The 24,768-nt window shown below is 44.8% G+C and overlaps 1 protein-coding gene across 1 annotated transcript in view; it reads right to left on the reverse strand.

Moving 5' to 3' along the window:
* The window catches only part of CUNH1orf21 (chromosome unknown C1orf21 homolog), a 201,950-nt gene extending 182,502 nt beyond the window's left edge, over positions 1-19,448 (reverse strand). Inside the window, exon 1 of the mRNA XM_021170447.3 lies at positions 19,030-19,448. The gene's annotated coding sequence lies outside the window, so the exon portion shown is untranslated. The remainder of the gene's footprint in view (positions 1-19,029) is intronic.
* Between the last annotated feature and the right edge of the window lie 5,320 nt (positions 19,449-24,768).

Consider the following 24,768-nt stretch of genomic DNA (forward strand, 5'->3'; position numbering starts at 1 on the left):
CAGCCATTTCAAATGTCAGAGAATCCCCTGAGGGAGACAGAGCCTCTGGAAAGCAAGCCTTCGCATTCTGTCCAGCTAGCACTACCCATGACTTTGCCCTTTTCCATGCTCTTATCAGGGATCCCTCTCTGTAAGAAACTCAACAGGTTTTTGTTTTTGTTGTTGTTTTAAATCCCTCTTTGATAGAACACTTTTTTTTGTTTTGTTTTTTTTTGAGACAGGGTCTCTCAATGTAGCCCTGGAACTCCTGGAACTCTCTAAGTAGACTACGCTCACCTTGAGCTTACAGAGATCCTCCTACTTCTGCCTCCTAAGCGCTGGAAGGAAAGAGGTGTACCACCATGCCTGGTGATAGTTATCATTTACTTTATAGTTAAACTTAGCAAAGCTCCAAGTCCTAACAAATGACCCCATCGCAATCCACTGTTGATTTAGATTTCAATGAAAGAAAGAAAAGAGAGAGAGAGAGAGAGAGAGAGAGAGAGAGAGAGAGAGAGAGAGAAAGAGAAGTCACAGCAATCCTGCAGTGTTTTCCCACTGCTATGGGGATGCTGGAGTCTCTTCATAGGCAGGAGCTCACACAAACCTGAAGAACTCTGTGCCTGCTACGGAATCAATTGACTGAGATTTTTGGGTTCCCTCAGCTGCCCATCTAGTCACTGAAAAGTAATGCTTCAGCTCAGTATTTGTTTAATTTGCAGACACACCACCACCAAAAACAAGCCATTCCCCACTGTGATGTAACAATATTAACATTCACACACTTCCCGGTTTTAATAGAGCAATTTTAATGTTTTACAAAGTGTACTGAGTCATCTACCTACTCAGCAGGGAGATGCGGGAATTGCTGCCGTTTCTATTTAGTCTTCTCCTCCCTGACTGCCTAATCTTAGTATTACTGGTCTGTTAATCCTCCAACTACTCTGAGTAGTATCAGTCATTTGAGCTAACAAGGTTAGAGGCCAGGTTAATAAGATGTGAGAACCAGAAGCCAGACTCCCAGTGCTACCTGATGGCCTTTAAATGCTCCTTCTCTCCCAGTATCCATTATCCCATCTGCCCAAACAGTACAAGGACCAGACCCTGCATCTGTAAACTCTTCCTTCCATCATGACTCTTCCAACACATGCACGCACAGACACACACAACACACACAAACACAGACACACAAACACACACACACAAACAGACACATAACACACACTCACACACAACACACACACACACACACAATTTCTACATGCTTGATAAAAAGGTGCCTATGTCAAATATAACACTCATGTGGCATCTCAGCCTCCATGTATAGTTTGCCAAAACTATGCATATATATCGTATCCTGTCTTAAACATTCTTGTCTGCTTTTCCTCATTCCCACAAAAGCTATGATGCTTTAAAGGGAACAGAGATGTATTAAAAACCTCTTTATTAAAGCTATCAAAGCAACCCAAGATGCTGTATTGTGTTTGCTTGAGAAGGAAGCATGTCTCTGTTTCTAGATGAGCGGGCCCTGGGTTAGCAGATGCACTCGCTGCACAAGTGAACTGAGTGGAGCTTGACATGGGGCTCCTGGGGATGGATTCATTTAGCTTGGAAGGAAAACATCATCTGGAAGATTTTCTTAGTTTTTCACATTAACAGCTACCAAATAAATGTATATCCATCCAATTATAGGAAATAGCATCTATGAATGTATTTAATTTTTTTTCCTCACTTGTTTTGAACACATACAATATGATAACCACAGTTAGTTCTACAGCAAAGATTGAACTCCATGAAGCAATCAAGGTATAGAGACAAGGACAGAGGGGAAGGGCTCATTTACTGTTACATGTATCCACATTTGATCCAGTCTCTACAAGGCTCCCTTACTCCACACAACAGAAAGGGGTCAGAATGAGGCTAGAGTCTTTCCTGAATAGCTCTCTAATGGAGCAATCACTGGGGAAAGCATCCTGAATGCATTTCCTACACTGTAGGATGTCTTCAGGCCCTCTGAGGGTAGGCACTGCTAGTCAGTGAATCCTCTCCCCGTTCCTATAGTCCTTGCCATTTGACAAGTAAGCTAACCACACCTTCAAATAGAAATCACACTTCCCCAAAACAATATTTGATCATACATATAGGGTTGCTTTTCCTTCTCTGTCACTGGCATTAATCCCTGGCCCTCACGTGAATCCTATCTCTGTGACATCTAAGAGCCCAAAAAGGGTCCCAGAAATGGGGAGTGCATGGTCTGACAGTGGGCGACAGCTAGGCTGGACCTCCCAGGCTCTTCCTTCCATCTTTCCACGCTGTACCTCTTCTCCAACTGTACGAGTTTGCTCAGGGGAAAATGTGGTTAGTACTTAACTTAGCTCATCAGAAACAGGATTTTTTTAAAGTGAAAAGAAAAAAAATGAAGATTTCACCTTTGCACAGAGCAAAGATTATCACTAGTGTGCTTCCTTATACTTGAACCTAAAGCTGACTTGGCAGAGACTTGAAACAGTGAAAATGGAGGAAATATACTAATATGGGTTGTCAGGCATTCTAAAAGTGCCTGTCTTGGTCATCAAGAACCTGCAGTTCTCCAGAGATATGAGAAGGCATGAAAGGCAGCCGCCATTTTCACCCCCATCTCGACTTTCTCGTTGCGATTACAAGACTACAAGATATTACCGCCTTCTGCTGGTGCTGGGGCTTGGATCTGTGCATCCTATGTGCTAAGCAGGCACTGTAGCACTGATGGACATCCCTAGTTTTTATTTATTTTTTTTTCCACTTTCACTTCCTTGAAACAACTAGCATACCAGCTCTCAGGGAAAAGAGGCTCAACAGCCACAGGGGCATGAATCAAAGGAAGGGACAGCAGTCCCAAGTAGTTCTCTTGTCATTTCTACATAATTTTTGGAAGTCATAATCGCTGAGTAAACCAGGTTCCCTAGCAACCAAATGCTCATTTGAATTTTCCTTCCCATCCAGCCGCCCAGTCCCCCTTGTCATCAGTAGTTGCTGATGGAAATATCAGTAAAAAGGGAGGAGTATACCTACGGACCTGAGAAGACACACATCTGTACCATCAAGCCAAAGTAAGAATTACCAGTGCTCTGCTTTTAAAAACCTGCAATACCAAAGATAAAAGATCAGGAACACATCTGATTTGTCATTGTAAGCTGGAATGTGGAGGTCATTTAGGGAGCAAGCAACCATCATAGGAACCACAGCCGGACAAGCTGGAGAGAGACACGGGTGGAGTTTATACCTAAGGGAAGTCTGGGAGTTCAGGCTAGCCTTAGGGACGCAAACTGAGCAAGGCTTCATATTTAAAAACAAGGAAGTAGACACAGAGACAGGTCTCCCACAGAATCAAATCTACCACACATCAACAAATCCATGCAAGTCAGAGAGGCAGGAAACAGCCACTTAGCAACTCTACAGTGAAGCAAGCCTACAACTGATGCTTAAAACTCACTTAGATATCACAAAGAGCTGCTCCCAAGAGACTGAGGAATTTCCTCGTCTAAAATTTTAGGAGGTAGAAACAGAGACTTTCTGAGATGGATCTCCGTCAAGCAAAAAGGGAGAGGAGACGCTGAAGCATTCGACAGAGAGAAACGGGGCAGAAGGTTCTGAAACAGAAATTGTGAATGTGGACTTGGAGGCCAGATAAACTTGTGTTAATTCTCCACCATGTGCTTCCTGTGTGACTTCAGACAAGTCGTTTATCCTCGTGGGCCTCAGTTTACCAATCTACAAAAGGAAACCCATGTCTGCTTTTCCACAGGGCTGCATCTCAAGCTAAGACATGGTTGGTATGCCTATAATCCCAGTCTCTGGGAGGAGGAGGCAGGAGGATTAATCGTTCCAGGCTAGACTCTGTTACATGGTAGATTTGAGACCAGCCGGTTGTACATAAGATCCCGACAAGAAAAGAAGAGGAGAAGGGGGAGGGAGAGGGAGAAAGTGAGGAGGGAGAGATGGAGGGAGGGGGAAATCTGCTCTCACTCAAAAAAGTTTTACATGGTCGTGATAATTTATTTAAGTTTTCTCTTGCTTAGCATGGAAGGACCAACAAGTCTGTATATATTGTACCTATTGATGACACAGTCCCTTGTGTATACATACTACATGAGAACACATTTCCTGTTGCTTGACACAGATACTAAATGCAAATTTTGCCTTCAGCCTTTCATACAATTGTGAAGTCATTGTTATGACATTAGAAACAAAACCAAAAACAAAACAAACAACCTGGCCGCCTTTCTCCTGCATAAATTTACTTTGAGCTTGGCTTAGCCTCTGTGTCTGGATTCAGGTCACTGCTATTTGGCTCCTCTTTTGCAAAGAACTAATCAATAATCCATGTAGATTTTAAATGAAAAGCAAAACAAGCATCTGTATGCCCATCTCTGGACCATACAAGGACCCAGGGAATTTCCCACAAGCCCCTTGCCAAGCACAGCCTGCCTTCACCCTGCAGTATCTACAGCTTCCACATTCTATCATCATCATCATCATCACCACCACCATCATCATCATCCCCTTGCTTTTCTGATACAGCTTCCTGTACACAACTCTCTCATTAAACAAAAAATCGAGTTGACTAAACATTTTTGAACTTCACCTAAATGGCGCCCTACCATACTGTCATCCCATTTGGCTTTCCTCCCACCTCAATCATTACAACTTTAAAAGCATGCAGGCTTGTGGGAGGACAAGACAACGGGGTATTAGAGGGTGACTTACCAATGTATAGGTTACTCTCGCTACTATTTGTATGAACACTGAGCCTCCTTACTCAGTGTACAGTTGGCAGAGGCATCGGCCATTTCAAGAGTTTTGTTATCATGAACAGCATTGCTCCAGGCATTCTTGTACACGTTTGCGGGTTTCTCATTGGGAAATCAACCAAAGCAAATAAAAAACTGGCAATGCTGGTATGGTAAACTGATGTCACTGCTACCACTCCAGCCTTGCCACATACTGTAAGGAGACCCCATTCTGTTCTCCTGACAGCTAAGGGAATGATGTATTCCAAACCTCTTCCCATAATCACTGCATCCGTCTGATATCACCAGCACCATAAGCATGGCCTCTCTGTTCCATGTCTTTGCCCAACACGTGACAGTGACAGATTTGCCAAGCATGAGACGGCGTTGTGCCATGAATGGTTTTAATATTAAAATATATTCTACATTCACTATGGTTAAACAGCAGGGTACTGGAGCATGAAGGGACAGAGCTGAATAGAAAATATAGACGTACCCTGATTACTTATGGAAATTAATTCTATAATTGGGGCCTATCTAAAACCAATGGGCAAAGATGGGCTTTTAAAGCAGGGGCTTGCAGTACCCAGATAACCGGGTTGAAAGAAGAAGAAATTGGATCCTGTCTCCACACCATCCACTAAGATAAACTCATAGTGAAAAATGATCGACAAAAATCACACAACTCCTAAAAGACGACACAGGTGAGTCTCTCTATGTCTGCGCTCTCCAACATGGCAGCTACCAACCACGCGTGGCTGCAGAGTGCTCAGGAACCGAGCATTATTTGATTTGCTCTTAACTAAATGAAATTGAAGTTCAAGCACTCATACAAAATTCAGTTACTGGGGAACTCTCCAGTGCACTTGGGACACGGTTAAACGGAATCACTCTTTTTCAACTGCAAATTGTGAAATCTAAATACAGAGCAAGTATTTACAATAAAAGCTTAGTGTAAAGTTGAGCTATGTCAAAAGTTAAAGCGCTAGGGCAAAAAGATGCTTGGAGGCCAAGGCCTCTTACTGCTGCTGCTGCTGCTGCTGCTGCTGCTGCTGCTGCACAGGTCCTAGGCTCAATCTCTAACAGCAACCCACCATGGTGGCTCACAGCTGCCTGTAACTCCAGTGCCAGGGGTCTGATGTTCTCTTCTGGCCTCCAGGGGCTCCTGCACACATGGTTTACATAAACACACACGTACACATCCACAACATTCTTTTTAAATCTTTTTTTCTTTTAATTAAAACATACACACATGGTCTTAAAATGTTCAGTAAGGGCAAATATGATCAAAATACATTCTACATATGTACGGAATACAATGAAACTTATTATTCTTGAATAATAAACACTAATAAAAATTTAAGCATCAATAATTTTAAATACTGATTACTTAGATTACTTATTAAAATAGTATTTTTTAGTTAAAAGAAATGCATTATTATAATTAATCTCATCTACATATTTACCATAGCTACTAACAAATTACACGCATGGTTTATATTATATTAATTATATTATACTATACAGTATTACTTTAAAGCCTGGAAAATAAGGACAGTATTTCCAAAGTATGACTCAAATCCAGGAAGCAATAAAAAAGACAAAACAAATCATTTATATAATGAATAGTGCAATCAGTGAAAAGGACAAACGATAAACCGAAAAAAGCTCATAAACATTAAGGAGTCACCTCTCCAATATAATGAAAAAGGAAATATAGGAGATGGTTCATGGGGTTGGGGGAGGGGCAGAATCAGGGAAGAATGCAAGGCAGCTCATTGTAGAAGGGATACAAAGGGCTGGGTGAAGCTCAGCGGAGAGGATGCTCGCTCATCTAGAATTCATGCAGCCATGGGTTTGATTGCCAGCACCACATAAAACGGGGCAGGATGGTGTAAGAGCTGTCATCCCAGCACTTGGGAACCGAAAGCTCAAAGAGCGAAAGCTCAAAGTCACTCTTGGCTACAAAGACCCAGGGACACAACAGACCCTGACTCAAGATGGAGTCGGGTAGTGAAGTAGATAAATATATCATCACCTTTCGCTATTCAGTTAACAAAAATACTAAGGTTTCACAGTATATCTACTGGTGAGAATCTGAAAACACTAAATAGAAATGTCCAGAAGTATGTAATTCATGTTTTTAATAACTTATTACAGCATAATGTCACAATGGTTTAATTTTAACTTCTTACTATGTCTAATTTATAAAGTTTTACCAGAGGTCTAGAAAAACAATAGACTTTGGCATAATCAGCCACGTCAGGGTATCCACCAAGGATCTTGCAGCATCCTTAGGGCAACAGGGGACCACAGCTGAGCAACGCTCCGTGGTACTTATCCTTCCACCCAATGACTCTAGTTCTTAGAAACTATCACAAGGATAAGCCACTGAACACTAACAGATATTCACAAGGGTTTCCATTGTAGCCTTGTACACTCAAGGTTTTTGTTTGAGTCGCAACAAAATCCCAGTTTAGAGTGCAGAAGACTAGAAGCAGCCATATATAATCAAATGATTAGTTTGGATACTTTAACACCACAAGTCACAGGTTTAAGATGTAATAAGAAAACTCAAATAGACTATTAAGTGCAAAAAGGAACACATAGAACTACAGGATGCTACTGCTTTTCCTAAAAGGAAAAAAAAAATGTTTGATTACCTCAAGCAAACTTATGTATAAATATCCACATATGCAAATATGAGCATATAAATTATCTCTACCTGCATATATGCATATGTATTTATAACCATATCTTAGTGGATATGTATATACATATATACCTTCCTAATTCTTCCCACTTAAAAAAGAATCAATAAGGCCTGGAGGCAGCAAGAACGCTTAATAGCTAGGCTCGGGTATCTAAACACCATATATCCTAACAAAGTTCTGAGGCACAGAAAAAAAAAATGCAACATAAAGCTGAAATACCTTGATAAACCAGAAAGTAATGAATCTATCAATGACTTCCTAGTCTTGTCAAGCAGATTCAGAAAGCAATATAAGGACTCTCCCACTGGAAAAACACAGAATGAGTTTCAAAACAAATAACCATCTGGAGGCTGAAGCAGGAGGATTGCCAATTGGAGACCAGCCTGGTCTACAAGCAAGACCCTGTCTAGAAAAAAAAAAAAAAAAAAGTACAGAATCAATAAATAATCACAGGGGGGAGGAGGTTAGATAGAAACTGCATTCAAATCCATGTGTTCACAATGATAGTTACATAAGCAATACAACAGCTACCTTACTGGTCTCATTTGGAAGATAGGAGAAAATCAACTCATTATTTTGAACATTAATTAAAATAGAAGGAAAGAAACCAATCATTAATTATACTGAAAGACATATACCTCAAGGTTACCAAACGGTAGATACATTTACTGAGAAAAAAAAAAATCCCAGCTAGCAAGTACAGATAAAAGACTATCCTAGCTTTATAACCTGTTCTGCAATGGTGGTGACCCTCGGTGGCTTTAAGGGCCTGGGATAAGTCTATTATGGAAGAAGCAGCTTGACAACAAAATCCAGAGTCATCCATCAGAGCCTGGATAGAGTCCCAGCACCTCACGCACTACCTACGAGACATGAGCCAAGGCCCCTTCTCTTAACTTCTCCCCAAAAGAAGCATGGTATCTGTGACCACTCCTGTGATGTAACAGAATGTGTACCACATTCCACGTGGTAAGCAAACAGCATGCAGGAAAAAAAAAAAAACAAAAAAAAAAAACAGGAATGAAGAGGATGTAGAGATGCAACCAGAAAAGTCACAGAATGCAAAAGCCTTGCAAGACACAGTCTTCTCTTCAGATAAACCCTAGGGAAGAAAACAAGGAAGAGATGCAGATAAAAAGAAAGGAAGCCAGCCTATAAAAGCAGATGCATCCCTCTGCTGTGAACATCATTTAAATCCTGAGTGTCACCAAGGAATCACTGAAGAAGAGAAGGAAGGAGGACAAGGAGGGGGAGGGGGAGAGGAGGACAAGGAAGATGAAGAGAAGGAGGAAGAAAGAAAGAAAGGAGAGAAGCAACCAATCAAGAAAATTTGCTTTTGACATTTGATATAAAATGAATTATTGCTGAAAAGTTTAGGCATGCTAATGATAATTATGGTAACCATGTCTCTAATTATGGTTCAAAAAGAAACACAGGTAAGGGGAATGGGCAGAGTAGAGGGTAGGGCTGGCAAGGAGTTGATCATTAAAAGTCTTATGATGGAGTCAGAGAAATGGGTTCTTTCTGGTCTCATCAAAACATCCTGTTACCCACAAGGCCTTGGTCAAGGGCCCAAGCGTGCTGCCTCTCAATTGTCCCCATCTATAAAGCAAGAGCAAGAGTAACTGCTGCAGCTAGCTATTGCAAGCACGAAAGAAGAGAATGTATATAACACTCTCAGCACAGTACCTGCGAGCAGAGCACTCAGTACACCAGCTTCAATTAGTACTATTGCCAAGTACTGCCACTGTAAGTCACGATTACAAGCTAGGAGTGGAGGAAGCTGAACAGAGTCTGTTGAATGCAAAGCTAATATATCCTTCCCACTGTATTAGGATGCAACACCCACCTCTACCTTTATTTAGCTTCTCTGCAGAGACTGAAAAGAGAATCAGAGTCTAGATGGGCTTCCCTATTTATACTACCCGTGGTTAATGACCCCGCTTCTCAGCCTCCACTTCAGGGAAGGAGACAATTAGCCATCGTTTGCGATAATGTTGCAACAGTGTGGTTAGTCTTAATGGCTATTCATCGGCAGGACATATTTTTATCCCCTTATAAATCAATACACACACTCATAAATTCACAACAATTAAACCTTGTGCTGTTTCATCTCCCTCCAAAATCCAGCCCCAATTTGTTACCACCTCCTCGGGTGCTGATATAAGTTACAAAGTAGCAAATTCAGAGTCTGCACAGACAAGCTAACACAGTGATGGAACCTCAGGCTTTGCATGAAGCAGAAGCACAGCAAAGGCAAGCTGCCAATGATTTGGGGTTTTTGTTGTTGTTGTTTAAGAATAAGGAAATATTTGATATTCTTTAAATAAATGATATTCCCAGCTTTCTTTAATAAGAGACATCACGAATCCTGAGTAAAGTTGATCAGTATTATTTTACTTCTTCATGCAAGAATTCTGAACAACACCACTGCTCAATCTTTTCTCTCCCCCCTCCCCCCAACCCCACCCCCATCTCACAGACACCTCTCTTGCCTATTTTGCTTGCCTCTTTGAGACCCTCTATTTTGCAACTTTCTCCTCTTTCCTTTCTATCACAGTAAAGATAAAGCCTGGAGTTTCTCAGAACTCAATGTTCTGCATTTTTCCTGGATACTTTCCCAGGGCAGTCTCATACCAAATCACAATAATATCTACCACATTTCATTCATACATACACACACACACACACACACACACACTCACTCAACAAACAGTGCTGTTTCTCCTCTCTATTTGGTAGGATTATTTTTAATAGAGAAGGATCAAAGAGATACAATCTTGCCCTCATGTGCTTTTTAACCTTGGGTTGGGGTGTAGTATTAATGTTAATCCAAAAGTCACAAAAAAAAAAAATGAGCACGTAATTGTGACACTGGGGTGATAAACAAAGGAGGAGTCTCACGGTACAGTAAGGAGGTAGAATAGGGATTTAACCTTGTCATTTGCGAAATGATTCCCTAAGACATGATGACTGAGCTGAGAGAAAACCTGTTATTCTATCCCGAACTCTCTTCTGAAAGCCAGGCCAGAAGGTCAGCTACCTATTAGGCCTCTCCATCTAAGAGAACAGACAAAGCTAAAACGTGTATTTTAAACTGACTTGGTAACTCTTTTCTTCAATGTGGTCCATTCAGAAAATATTAGCAGTTATCCTTCATCATTTTTCCCACAATTCTGTTTGATTTGCTTGTTTTAAATCCGTGATCTCTGCCTCGGCATCACTGTCTGGGCTAGCATTAACAGAAAAGGCTGCTCGCTCTGCTTTGACCCCCTTTAGTCTCTTCTCTACACGCCAGAAAAGACCATGCAGAAAATAAGCATCTTCCCACTTCCAGTGACTCCCACTGCTCAGATGCTGAGTAAAAGCCCAAACTCTACAGCAAACTCCACACAATTCATGAGCCTCAGCTTCTAGTTCTCCATCCCCAGGCAAGAGCTGCCAAGAAGAGTAGTGTCCACGTGCCTTCTCAGTACCAGAGACTCTTCTGCCTGCAGCGGCCTGCATCATCTCCCTCCTTCCAGACCTGTTTGTCCTAAAATGCCAGGCTAAGAGTCCAGGAATGGACAGAATGAGAAAAAATAAAAACCTATCAAACCGCATTTAGGTGTCCAACCTGAGACTTCCTGAGGGGTCCTGGGGTCCTGTGAGGCAGTAAGAGTAAACCAGGATTGTTCCCAAGGAAAATGGGTATCCTGTAGGCCTGTCTCCCAACTCAAGTGCTTTCTTATCTCAGCTCCCAAAGCACCTTTGTGTATTCACCACAGACCATGTGTTCATATAACAATTCCCCGGCTCGCCTGGGACCTACACAAAGCCAGGGCCAGGCCTTTTGCTCTCTGTATCTCTAGCATCTTCTCAGTGCCAGGCACAGAGATGACACAGAGAACCACCAACAAAGGCAAATGTTTGCTCAATAAATTATTGGAGCAAATAATAAAGATTAGCGCCTTAACCTTGGCCAACAACAACACTATCTTTCGCAGTGCAGACTAGACTTCCTCATTTAAAGAGAATTTTAAAATGGGAGCACCATTTTCATTAAAAAAAAAAAAAAATCCAAGCCTCAAATCAATTATTAACTGTCAATCAACCGACAGCTACTTACACAACACAATCAATTTTTTCTGGCTCAGTGGGCAGGACAGAGGAGCATTTATTTAGCTGGGACTAAGAAAGTACATAAATGATGGACAGGGGATATAGCTCAGTGGTTGGTGGGCTTGCCCAGTGTAACATCTTAGGTTCCATTCGCTATACTGGAAAGAAAAGTATCTAACCTAAAACCAAAAGAAAGAATAACCTATGTGCTTGAGGAATACATGGAAGGTAGAGAACAAACTAGTCTTACAGCAGAAGCAGTTCATTGGCGCATGGAGGATCTGAACTCAGACTTGAGAAGGGTTTCTTTAGTCTCAGGAGAAACAGCAAGAGGGAAGCCATCCCACAGACAGCCTGAGAAGGCCACAAAGGTAAGCAGATATGTTCTGGGGAAGCTGTCTTAAGAGAGTCCTAGGTCCCTAACATAGAAAACTGAACGCTGGATTTTCAGGAGATGCTCTGCAGCCCCCAGAGATTCCTAGATGGTGAATTCCTCCATCACGGCATCCATGTGAGATGCTTAATGAGGTAGATGCTGCCTCGTCTCTTACAACCTTCTAATCCTAGGAGCTGCTACATGACTATCCTAGGAAGGGTGCTTTCCACAGAGCTTGCAGACAGAACTGACGTTACCTCTTGGCACACAGGAACCAGGTCTGCCTCACTTTACCTGGATCCTACAGATCTTCTTATGAGAAGTCATGTGACCCCAAGACCTTTACCACACTGGAGACAATGAATGCGGTCCTTCTCCTTCACAGCACCAGAGTTCAGAGAGAAGCTGTCAGGAGCGGCTGTGATGTGCATAGCACCTCTTGGGCTGTTAGGAGACCCACTTCACTTACCACCTACTGAGAATGGGTATAAAAAAATGCCCCTACTTTGCAGGGGAAACAATGTATTTCTCAGGCAGGAAAGGCCCTAAGTCACCAAGGGAAGTGGAATGTATGTGTTCGATGATGAACTCAAACCACGGCAATATCTGCCATCATCAAATAAAACAGAAAGCCATCAGAGAGAAAACACTTACTTAACCCAGTCTGCCTGATGCACAGCCAGTGTCTAAGCTGTTTCTCAAGTCCAATTTTCTAAAATGGCCAGCCCCTGAACTAACAGTTCAATGGCTTATACATGTTTGGTTTTTTTTTTCCCCCTGGAGCTGAGAACCAAACCTATGACCTCCGACCTGCGAGTAAAGTGTCCTACCATTGAGCTCTATGACATTTGCCAGATTCTAGCCCATAAGCCTCTGACAAGATGTTTCCACTCACTGGCAAGGCCAACGTAGACTACAGAATTAGAGGTGACATCAGCAATGTAGCTCTTTGCTACAGATCCCTCTGCTTGGCATAAATGTGTCTCAGGTGCTTATCACACCCTCATAGAGAACTGTAAAGTAACAAAAAATAGCGGGGAAGGGGACATGGCTCGGATTATAGCAATATTTATTTAACTAAAGGAGAGGGTGAGGAAAAGAAGATGAAACGAAACTGTTCTACCTGGGATAAGCAAGGAGAATCTGCTGCATGATAAACCCTTTGACTGGGGCTCTTACGGAAAGCTGTGGAATGCTTCCCAAGATCTGTTGGTCAGGTTTCTTAAAATCAACAGTCATCATCAGGGTAGTTCCTTTTGCTACTATCCAGCAGAGGACGGAACCTCAAAGTGAAGCAAAGAAATGCGATGCTCTAAGTACTTCTTTTTTTTTAATTGGGTATTTATTTCATTTACATTTCCAATGCTATCCCAAAAGTCTCCCACACGCTCCCCCACCCACTCCCCCACCCACCCACTCCTACTTCTTAGCCCTGGTGTTCCCCTGTACTTAGGAATATAAAGTTTGCAAGACCAATGGGCCTCTCTTTCCACTGATGGCTGACTAGGCCATGTTCTGATACATATGCAGCTAGAGACACGAGCTCCAGGGGGTACTGGTTAGTTCATATTGTTGTTCCACCTATAGGATTGCAGATCCCTTTAGCTCCTTGGGTACTTTCTCTAGCTCCTCCATTGGGGGCCCTGTGATCCATCCAATAGCTGACTGTGAGCATCCACTTGCTCTAAGTACTTCTAAACGGCCTAGCAGGTTTTCAAAATCAACAACCGCGCTGTGGAATCGATAAGTGAAAACCAAGTCCAAAAGTTCAGGAACTTTTGGAACTCGGAGATGGAATGAGTGCTCTCATTCCATGTATCCTGTGAGGTATGGACTGTCAGTTCACGAATGCTGTAAACACATCTATTGTGGTGGTAGAAGGCTGTGAAACAGGCAGAGGCAGGTATGTACTGGATGATCTGAGGCTTGATTGGGGGTGGGGGGAGTGGGAGGAGTAAGGAGATGTGGGGCAGAGCAGGACTCAGGCGCCCGAGGGCAGAGGGGAGGAGCCTGGTTGGAAGCCGGAAGTCCCGCCGTTGGAAGGTAGGTGGGAGGAACGCAGAGAAAGTGGCTCGGGAGATGTGGTTAAGATAATAGGGCAGCCCATTCTCAAAGAAACCTAGTGTCTCGCAGGTATAAATACAGTAGTGGGAAGAGAAGCCAGAGAGGCTGTGGGTGAACATCTGGGGGAGGGGCCAGGAAAGCATGGAAAAGCTCCAGGAAGGATAGGAAACCAAAAGGAATACTTGGCAGAGAAACTGGAGGTAAGTAAGGCCAGCCTAAGAGGACAGATTTCTGAGAGAGCCACAGGATGCTGGGAGCGGGAGTGAGCTCACTGAACTGGGCAGGGCTCCACGTTGCTTTTTTTCCAGGTTATTTTGGAGGAAGCAGCTGTGAACCTAATAAACTGGGAGTTGGGAATGCTAGAGCTCTCTCTCCCAGGATCTCACCACCAGAGAGACGCCAGCATGGAAACCCCGGACTGCTACCACTGTAGTCGAATGTCCAAGACTATAAACATGTAAAGAACACCCTAAGAGATGGCAAGAGGTATTGGTATTGGCTGAGCCACTCAGACAAATGATGAGGTGGCAGGAGAGAAGGGTTTATCAGCTACGGAAAGCATGGCTATTCCAAATCAAGATGACCCTAACTCAAGGGTTGAGATCATTTAAGGGGGCATCTTGTCTCCACCATATTACTGATAACCTAATGGAGCATCCTGTATGTTTCAAAAACCCCACCCTGAGGCATCAGACACTGCCCTTAATAAACTAGCGCACGGATTTATTAAAAACTATGTCTGCATCTAATGTATTTCTCCAAGGTCTTAAACACATTACAGACCTTAACTAATTAAGTTAATTCCTTCAGTTTGATCACTATTTGAGTGACTTCCAAGTGCAAAGTAGTCGGCCGTGCCAGCTGCCATGGGGGTTTCTGAGACAAGCAAGACAGCCCTGCCTTCCAGGAGCCTGGTCAGCGGCTTGAATTCAGGCTGGGAAAGCGGCACTCCTTCCCAAGTGTAAGACACAGCGCAACCAAGGAAATACAGCCTTCCAGCGACACATTTGTAGGAAAGTCAGGGCTCGTATTAGTAGTACCTGGCAACTGCAGACACTGCTGTGCTGCGTCTCCATGTTTATCCTATCCCGGTTTACCCCCGGACACCCCCATCATAATTGCATAACCGCAGCATGTTACGTTGTTTCTTATTGCAACTGTAACTTGTAAAATTAAACTTCAGAGCTGAGGCAGTCAGGCTAAATGACTGCATACAGTAAAAATATGTATACGTATAATTTACACACCACTTCAGATAGGCTCTTGAATTATGAGCCCTAAAAGTCAAAACTGTCACTGTTTTTTAAAATGCAGTTTTACTATTGCAGTTCTTCTTGCACAAAAGGCATGTGTGTGTGTGTGCACACACACACATGCACACGTGCACACTGTCTGTTGCAATCTGCTTTTCAGAATTTATCAAGAACCTATCTAAATACGATTTACTCCCCCCACACTATGGAGTGAAGCTCAAAGCACCATGACATAGCTTAAAATGAATGTACTTATTAAAAACATATTAGTAACATAAAATTATTTCTACTTGGGTCAGTGATGTGGCTCATCAGATAAGGGTGCCAGCTACCAAGACAACCCGAGTCTGACCCCCAGGACCCACAAGGTGAAGGAAGAAAACTCCTGCAAGCTGCCCTCTGCCCTCTGCACCCATATGTACATGTGTTCCAGTACACACGAATATACTATAAATTAAAAGCAAAGGAGGATCAGAGACGCCCTGAACACTCACCATGAACACTGTGTGGGGTCTTCATACCTGTATCATCTCTCATAACCCTCCATGCACGGTGGGGTGCAGCCTATCCTATAATCATTTCCAAAATAGTATTTTTGAAGTGCTGTGCTTTTTCATGAAACTGAGTCTAGCCCCTCCATTATCAGAGTGAGTCCTTATTTACTAGATGTCGGGGTCGCTTTACACAGTCAATATGTTCCTGAAGAGTTAGAGGCAAATCAACTTTTCCGTAAAAGACACTTTCACATTAAACTGCATTGTAAGAGCAAAGGTGCCAAGTCTCACCTCTGGCTGACAATGGGCAGGGCGCTGCTCAGAAGGCTGAAAGACCCCAGTTCATTCCCATGCTCAGCCCCAACCCAAAGCTCGGGTGAGTTTAGGTTTCAAGAGTTTAGCCATGAGGAGAGGCGGAATTAAACAGTTTAAACCACTACCCACAGCCTGAGACATCAGCCACACAGCAGGAGGAAAATTACATTCCCGACACACAAAGCGATGCCACGCCCCCTCTAGACTCAATTCTAACAACCCAAAGGAGAAAGCAAGGCATTGTATTATAAGATAGCATGAGCTGGGCTTTAACGACAGCCTTCTGTCAGTGTCCAGCCAGATTATCATAGGCTCCCCTTTGAGCTATCTTCAAAGTAGTGCTTGAAGTAAACTTTGAAGGATAGGAAAGCCCCCTTACCTTTTTATTTAAACATGCCTGTCACTAAAGGTGTTTACATGGCTATTGACACGCTTAGGTTCCTCCGTATAAATGTCTCCTGCATTCTTTTGACTTAAGGGAAGCCCAGGGGCACAGCTTTTGACAACTTCTCTGATAAGGAATATGCAGTAGAAGTGGCCACACAAGAGCGGAGAGCGAGCCATTTTTCAGGTACGATGTTGAGCAGAGCTTGCTCAATGCCAACCCAACACAATAGTAAAATGCCTGCAGCCTGGACATGGTACAAGATGTGAACCATCTTCATCCTCAGCACCACATGTCAATCAGTCACACAGCACCCTGAATGGGGATGCTCTTCATTCGTATCTGTGACTCCTTGAGACATTTAAGTCTCTCCTTTTGAGAGAGAGAGAGAGAACACAAGAGCCTCAGGTGTTATCCTCAGAAACTTTGTCCACCTCCTTTAAGATAGGATCTCATTAAAACAGTTTGTACAGTGCCCTGTCACTGTCCAAGAGATCCATACAAAATGATTAAGGGAGGTAGGCTGGGGAAGAGGTAACAAGAAAACAAATTTGTCAGTTTTTTTTTTTTTCAACTTGGAGTGGAAACTTTTAACCCTGTAAAAGGAAGAAGCTAAGAAGAAGCTGGGATCCTTCTAGAATGAACTTCTCCCTGTTGAAGGATGTGGATTCTCTCTACCAACCACATAGTCAGTGGAGGGAGGGCAAGTGGGGTCTATGTTCCAAATTTGATAGGGTGTGAAGAGAGTTTATATTCCAAGTGAGCTGCGAGCTAAAGGCCAGAGGCACCTCAGCCCTCTTGAGACATTCTCCCATCTAAGGGGTCCGGAGCACTTGTGTTTCTGTGCTTGAAACCTAGCTCGTACAGTACCACACACTAGAAGGGATTACATTTCAACGCTGCGCGCCTGATCTCAGAAGTACTAGTGCCAGCATTTAATGCCTTTAAGTGTGCCGGGCTGTTCCATCCCAGGGACCCTTCCTACTTGTTAAGTAGGGGGACAAAAGCAGATGATGGAGTCCAGAGGAATTTCCAAATCCCATCAATTGGGTTTCTAAACACTGCACTTACCATATAACTCTGCTCCAGAAGTACAAAGGTGGGGATGGGGGGTGTAGAAACCCCCAAACTCTGCACCTTGGACTTAACAGACCCTTCTTAAAAAACCACCTAACCTTCCCCCCCCCCCCCCCCGTCAGAACTGAAGTCATCCAGGCCCACCCCACCCACGTTTGCTTCTTCCTGGTACATCCCAATTCCACCAAACTCAAAGGTTATTCTCATTAGGTAGGAAGTGAACAGCATCGCCTTGAATTGGAAGGTGTTTCTTATAACCGTTTGTGTAATGAGCTTCTCAGCTCCTCACACGTCTAAAAGGGAGATTAAAAAAAAAAAAAAAAAAGTTCAGGGGATCTGTGGCCAAGTGGCCCCCTCCCAATGTCTGAGTCAGAGGAGCTTCACTAAGGTTCTGGTTGGTCAGGGTGTATCACTTTCAGAGCTGCAGAGCAACTGAACTTATGGCTGTCTTCCAGCCACACAGAGCATAAGCTCTATTTTAAAACACTCTTCCGAACTCACAGGCGATGAAGGTATCTCCTAGGTTGTCAGCTTCCTACTGGAAACAAATCACTTCCCTCTCAAACTGTGCTTGCTCCCTCAAGATTACTGCGTGTTTGGGTGTGTATATTTTTATCTTGGGCCAAGCAACTCCACAGGCAAAGATAGGCACCCCCAAATGTTATCAACATGCCTGAGCCATTCAGAGCCTTCACAAGAGGAATGAATGGGCGATGAAAGCTCTTCGGCCTAAGGACTTCTCCCACACACACATTACAGAGGGGTATAAAAAATATCTCTCTCTCTGGAGGGAGGGGGCAGGGCGGATGATAGGGAAGGACATTAAGCAGCAAAGGCAGCCCAGCCACCGCGGCACTTCTCGAACTGCCTGCAGAGGTGGAAAGGAATCTGCTCTTGTAATACAACCAAGCACTCTCCGGCTGCCGCGCAAGGGCACGAATAATAAATACACCCAGGAAGACAAGCAGATGTACAGAAAACAAGCCACCCCAAAAAGGTCAAAACTTCAGAAATCTCGGGGATCATATTCCCCACATAAACGCATCCATCAGTGGGAGCGAGGGAAGGGACTTGGAGACTTAGCCTAAGATTCTAAATTTGGGTGTCTTTTTTTTTCCTTCCCAGCTCCTGCTTGCAAAGTAACAGTGGCTACAGGCAAAGCTAGAGAAGAGCAGGAAGGCTGAGGGCGGCGCGGGGTGCGGGTGGGAAGGGAGGGGTGTCTCACACCAGCCACCCAGGCCTCGATGTGACGAAAGTCGTCAGCAGCCCTAACCGCATCCCAACCCCTCCACCCTGCAAGCAGTTGCCCCCCTCCAACTCCCCCAGCCTGGCTCCGGTCCCTTGCAGCGAGCAGCCCCAGCAGCCCCGCAGCGGCAGCCCCAGCCTGAGCAGAGCGCCGGCAGCACGGGGATCGCGGCTCCCATCCCTTCGGCAGACACCCCGCAGGCCTCCCTCCTCGCCCACCCGGGATACCCAGCGCGCCGGAGGTGGCCCCCGCTTACCTTGGGCGCTCGCGGGGGGGGGCTGAAGGTGGCAAGCCCCCCGCCCCCCGCCCCTGGCCTCCTCGCCTCTTCTCTTCCTCCCTCCTCCACGTCCTCCTCCTCCTCCTCCTCCTCCCTACAGTGTGGCCGGGGCTCCCCCTCCTCCCCGCCGCCTGGAGTAAAAGCCGAAAACCCCGGAGCCGGGCCCGCGTGCGTGCGTGCGGGAAGGCGGCGCGCGGCCAGCTCTCTCCAGTCACTGAGCGCGGCGCGCGGCTCGCGGCAACTAAAGTGTGAAAGAAGCGGTGGCCGCGGCGGCCGCGCCACGGAACGGCCCCCCGGGAGTGGGCAGGGAGCGAGCGGGAGCTGGCAGACTCGGAGCGAGGAGGGAGGGGACCTCCGCGCCCAGGCGCTCACTCGAGGGGCGGGGGCAGCCAGACACTCCCCCGCCGCCCGTCCCCTCCCCTGCCCCGCTCCCGCGCGCGGCCGGTTCTCCTCCCCCGGGGCGGGGCCTGCGGAGGCCGCCGGGCGCGGCGCTCGGGGAAGAGGGGCTGGGCAGCCAGGGCTGCGGGGAGGGAGGAGGGTGGGCTCGCTGATGTCTGTCTGTCGGCCTGTGTGTGCGTGAGTGCGTGTGTGTGCTGTAGGGAAAAGAAGAGCGAGCTTAGTGTGTGCATGCACACGCGTGCTGCAGGGAGGGCGAGCTGTGTGTGCGTATGTGTGTGTGTGTGTGCTCTGCAGGAAGGGCGGACTGTGGGTCTGTGTGGCGGGTGTGTATGCAGCCGGAGTGTGTGTGTGTGTGTGTGTGTGTGTGTGTGTGTGTGTGTGTGTGTGTGTGTGTGTGTGTGCGGACTGTGGGTCTGTGTGGCGGGTGTGTATGCAGCCGGAGTGTGTGTGTGTGTGTGTGTGTGTGTGTGTGATTTCGCGCGCACCCATGCAGACTGGAGGACAGACCCAGATAGGAAGGCTGTATCCTGCCTGGCCTTCTAGGGACCTGTCACTTGGTTGATGGTGTGGGTGCGGACAGAGGCTTCACTAAGATTGAGGCAGGAGCCGGGAGAGGAGACGTCTGTCCGGCAGATCGACAGCTCTGGGACGCGCAGAGGGGCTGTGGCTGCTCAGAGCTAACTCGGGAAGGCTGCACAGCCTCGCCCTACCCCTCCCTGGCTGCCAGGCAGAGCCAGCCGCAGCCAAGGCCGGGAGACCCACCTCTGAGCCTCTCCACCTTGCCTCCCAGCTGCAGCGCCTGCAAGATGAAAGAAGGAAGACGCTTCTGCCACTTAGAAAAAGCTGAAACCTGCTGAGGAAAGATGCGGACGCCCCGCTCTGCTTTCCCCACCCTCCCAAGCTTCCCACGACAGAAGGGGCGAGGCCGCGCCAGCTGAGAGATTGATAAAGGACCTAAAAAGATCGTCCCTGGCCAGAGGGCCAGTTCTTTGTGGACCCCCACAGGTCAACCAGTTTCCTTCCCTTTGGGAAGGCATATTTTTTTCCTCATCCCGGGCATACTGGGCCTTTCGTGTGCACACTGAATTGATCTTTCTACACTGATAGCCTTTGCGGCTCTTTTGTGCCTCTTCTGCGCGCTTCACTGCTCCTTCATTGCCTTAGACTCCTGAGGAATGCCAGGCCCCCAGAGCGAGGACACCCATGGAAACAATGGTGGTAAAAGATCCTCCCCAGACCTCACCGATTACACACACACAGTGGAATCACTTCCCACATTCAGCAAGGATGAAGTTGAAAGATAGAAAAAGACACAGCTGTGACAGTAATATGACACTTAATTGAAAAGCAATTTCATAAGTTGGCTTAATGAAATAAGCTAAAAACCCACCCATTAAGTGTCTGGAAAGTTAGCCTCTTCATTTTTAAATTCAATTCTTTTTGTTGTTGTTGTTTGTTTTGTTTTGTTTTATTTGTTTTTCGAGACAGGGTTTCTCTGTATAACCCTGGCTGTCCTGGAACTCACTCTGGAGACCAGGATGGCCTCAAACTCAGAAATCTGCCTGCCTCTGCCTCCCGAGTCCTGGGAGTAAAGGCGTGCGCTACCACGCCAGGCCTTAAATTCTTTTCCCTCTCTTTTTCAACATCAAAGACTAATATTACATTGTTCGTGAAACTCAACTGGATTGCCTTTTTCTTTTATAACGTACCTATATTTTAGTTTATTTTTCTTTCTGTAATCTGTATTTGTCGCCTAGCCCCTCGAAAGGGAGAGGTTAAGAAGGGAAAGTGCTTGTAGAAGTTTTAGTCAGTTTTTCATTCTATGAAGTGGAATTCATAATCTCTTCCTCGTAAGCTTCCTGGGAAAGCAAGAAGAACATAAACAGGTGGCACTTCATGCCTGGCATAAGACGTAAATAAACTTTCAATATATGTTAACTTCAAATTTAGCATGCTTTCCCCCCTTCGTAACATTCTTTTTTTTTTTTTTCTTTTTCTTGAAGAAGGGTGGGAATCGCTGTTGAGTTTATTGAAAAGTAGTCAACCATTCTCTGGGAGTGTTTAGGGCGTGTCCCCAAAGTTTCACTGGTGATAAAATGAAAAAAAAAAAAAAAAACAATAGCCAATGTGCAGGTGAATGTGTGTGTGTCCTAGGAACATTTTCACCAAAAGAACACTGAAGACCGTATACTCTGTCCTTCACCTCAGAGGCCACAGAGCAAGCACTTCATACATGTCCTGAGAAAGCCCACCCATTCTATGAACTTTTAAAGCTAGTTTGCAAATTAGCCAAGGTATTACACCTTCCTTACAATTCTGTTGTTTTTGAGTGACAGTATTGTATGTTGACCGTTGACCTTGACTTTCTATCTCCCAACCTCTTCTTCCCAAGTGCTGGAATCTCTGGGATGCGCCACCACACCACACCAGGCTGTGAATTTTTTTTTTAATGTGAAAAACTCAGCTAAATATGAAGAAAATAAAAATCATAATTCCACCGACCAGAGAGAAGAAATTGTTAAGTGCTTCACACATGACTGTTTTTCTTCCATTTATTTTACTGTTCTTCGGTCAGCACACATGTATTAAGCACCTCATTAGGGGAACATATAATTTATCAGGTCACAGTGTTCCTCAGAGAAACGATTCATTTGGATCTCATTGGCAATGTCCGTACTGAGCATAGTCAGTCTAGTTTCACAGGGCATGAAACATTTACAACTTCGAACCATGTTTAAGATTAACTTTTTTTTAAAAATGTCAGAAACTTCTTAGGAAGGGAGGATATACACAGAGATCCTATTCAAGTCTCATGGAACTGTTGGTAAGCTTACCCAATGATTGTAGAATTCTTATGGAAACTAACCTCCGTGACAAACATTGCTTTATAGTACAATTCCTCGTTTTACATCTACATTTTCAATTCCTCATTTACATTTGGATCTCTAGACTCCTACCTCATGTGCCTTTACCCACAAATTTGGGAAAGATGAGAAGAGAGAGCTCTACCACCTTGCCATGCCCAGCCATCACAGTGATAGGTAGAACACCAAGTGGGTGGAGGAAGCAGGGAGGATTGCCACCAGGGGCTAGAGTCAAATGTGCCACTAAACCACACAGTAGTGATAACTGCAAAACTGCCTGGCCTGGAGCAGGAGAGACTGCTCAGCACCATAAAGAGCTCTCGCTGCCCAGGGCCCAGGTTCTGTCCTGACACCCACATGATAGCTCACAACCATCTGTACACCTGTATATCCACTTTCACAGGATCCCTCACTCTCTTGTGGTAACAGGTATACACATAGGTGGTACAAATACATATGTTCCAGAGAAATACACACACAAACACACACACAAACACACACACACACCACATACATACACAACAAATAAATGAATAAAAGAATAAAAGTCGTGGTGGCGCACACCTTTAATCCCAGCACTTGGGAGGCAGAGGCAGGCGGATTTCTGAGTTCGAGGCCAGCCTGGTCTACAAAGTGAGTGCCAGGACAGCCAGGGCTACACAGGGCTCGAAAAAACCAAAAAAAAAAAAAAAAGTCTGTTTTTAAAAACCCTGCTTGTATCAGGCATGGTGGTGACCATCCTACATAACAATTTCTAACCCATGCAGAAGTAATAACTCTAAAACTTCCTGGCCTGGGGCTAGAGAGACTGCTCGGCCACAGCCTGCCCAGCACTTGAGAAGAAGGGGTCATCACAATCTCAAAATGGCCATCCAGGACTGCATAGACCCCATCTCAAGAAATAAAGAGCAAAAAACCAACTTCTTGGTCAGCCCAATGTACTGGACACTTCATTGTAAAATAACTTTCCTACATGACACATGATTAGTAAGATAAATATGGTAAATATAAATAATTATAATTATGTGAAGACTTACCAAAGCATCTTCTTACATAAGCGTCACCACATTGCTCTTCCACATCACCAGAATATCTGAACCTCATACCATCCAACACTTTATAACTTCCAGAACGATGGCCCTTTTGCCCAGAAAAGTTACATTTTAATCCTTGAAGATGGGGCCAAGGAGATGATTGAAGCAAGTGAAAGCACTTGCTGCACAAGGCAAACTCAGCTCAATCCCAGCCAGGACCAACATTAAAAAAAAAAAAAAAAAAAAGAGGCAGTGATCCCTGCTCTTCAGCAACAGGAAAATCAGTAGGAAGCTCCCTGCACCAGTGGGCAGCAGATGAAAGAGAGAGACAGAGACAGAGACACAAAGAAAAAGACAGAGAGACAGAAAGACAGAAAGACCCTGCCTCAAAACAAGGTAGGAGTCCTTGGCTTCAAGCCTACCAACTTGCATTTGGTCCTAGAAACTAACATGGTGGAAGGAGAGAGCTGACTCACACAAGTTGTCCTTGGGCAAGCTGTGTCAATGCTCGTACACATAAGTAGTGTAAACAGAGAACTGACTCCTGGCAGTTGCTGTCTGATCTCAGCAAGCGCATGTGTGCGCAAACACACACACACTCACACACACACACACACACAAATGAATGAATCTTTTTAAAAATATCTTCAAAGATACCATCATTATTAGCATCACTACCACCATCATTATCATCATTTTAATTTTTCCTGCCCCTAAAGCTATTGCTTTTGAATATTTGGCTTCATGCGACCACTCATATGGTCGGTATGTTTTGTTTTGTTTTTTTTTTCAAATTTTATATATTGAAAACTTAGCTCCTGATGTGATAGAAGGTAGGACCTTTGGGAGGTGACTAGACATAGATAAGGTCTTCCAGGTGGGCTTCTAGTGCTCATGGTGGTATCAGTGCCCTGATGGGAACAAGCAGACATTCTGCTATCTCCCCAGCCTTCACACGGGAACACGTCAAGAAGCTATGAGTTCAAGCCCCGGGGAGATTCCTACCAAAATCCCAAACATGCCATCATCATGATCTTGGCCTTAGAACCACCATTCCCCAAACAATGAGAAGTTGTTTCCTGCCATTTAAGTCACCCAGTCTATGTATGATGCCTTGTTATAAGCTGACTTTGACATACAGACTCCCTTTACCTTTGAATGTAAAGCGGAAACTCAGGGAAGTAGCTAAGATGAATAAAAGATAATAAAGCTATGCCCTGCCCTTCTAGAGCTTCTCACAGCAAGGAGTTAATTTTATGTGGTTCAGTATCAATTGATTTTTTTAGTCTTCCAAATAAATAGAGGTAGGTAGCTTCAACAGGATAATTCAAACACAAATGAACCTCAAATTTGCTCTATTCATTTTGGCTCCACGCAGTAGCAGTAAGCCTCCACTACGTGCCGTGTGTCCTGCATACATT

This window comes from Mus caroli, unplaced genomic scaffold, assembly GCF_978045245.1.
Source record: "Mus caroli unplaced genomic scaffold, Mus_caroli_1 scaffold_1, whole genome shotgun sequence".
Classification (NCBI taxonomy): Eukaryota; Metazoa; Chordata; class Mammalia; order Rodentia; family Muridae; genus Mus; species Mus caroli.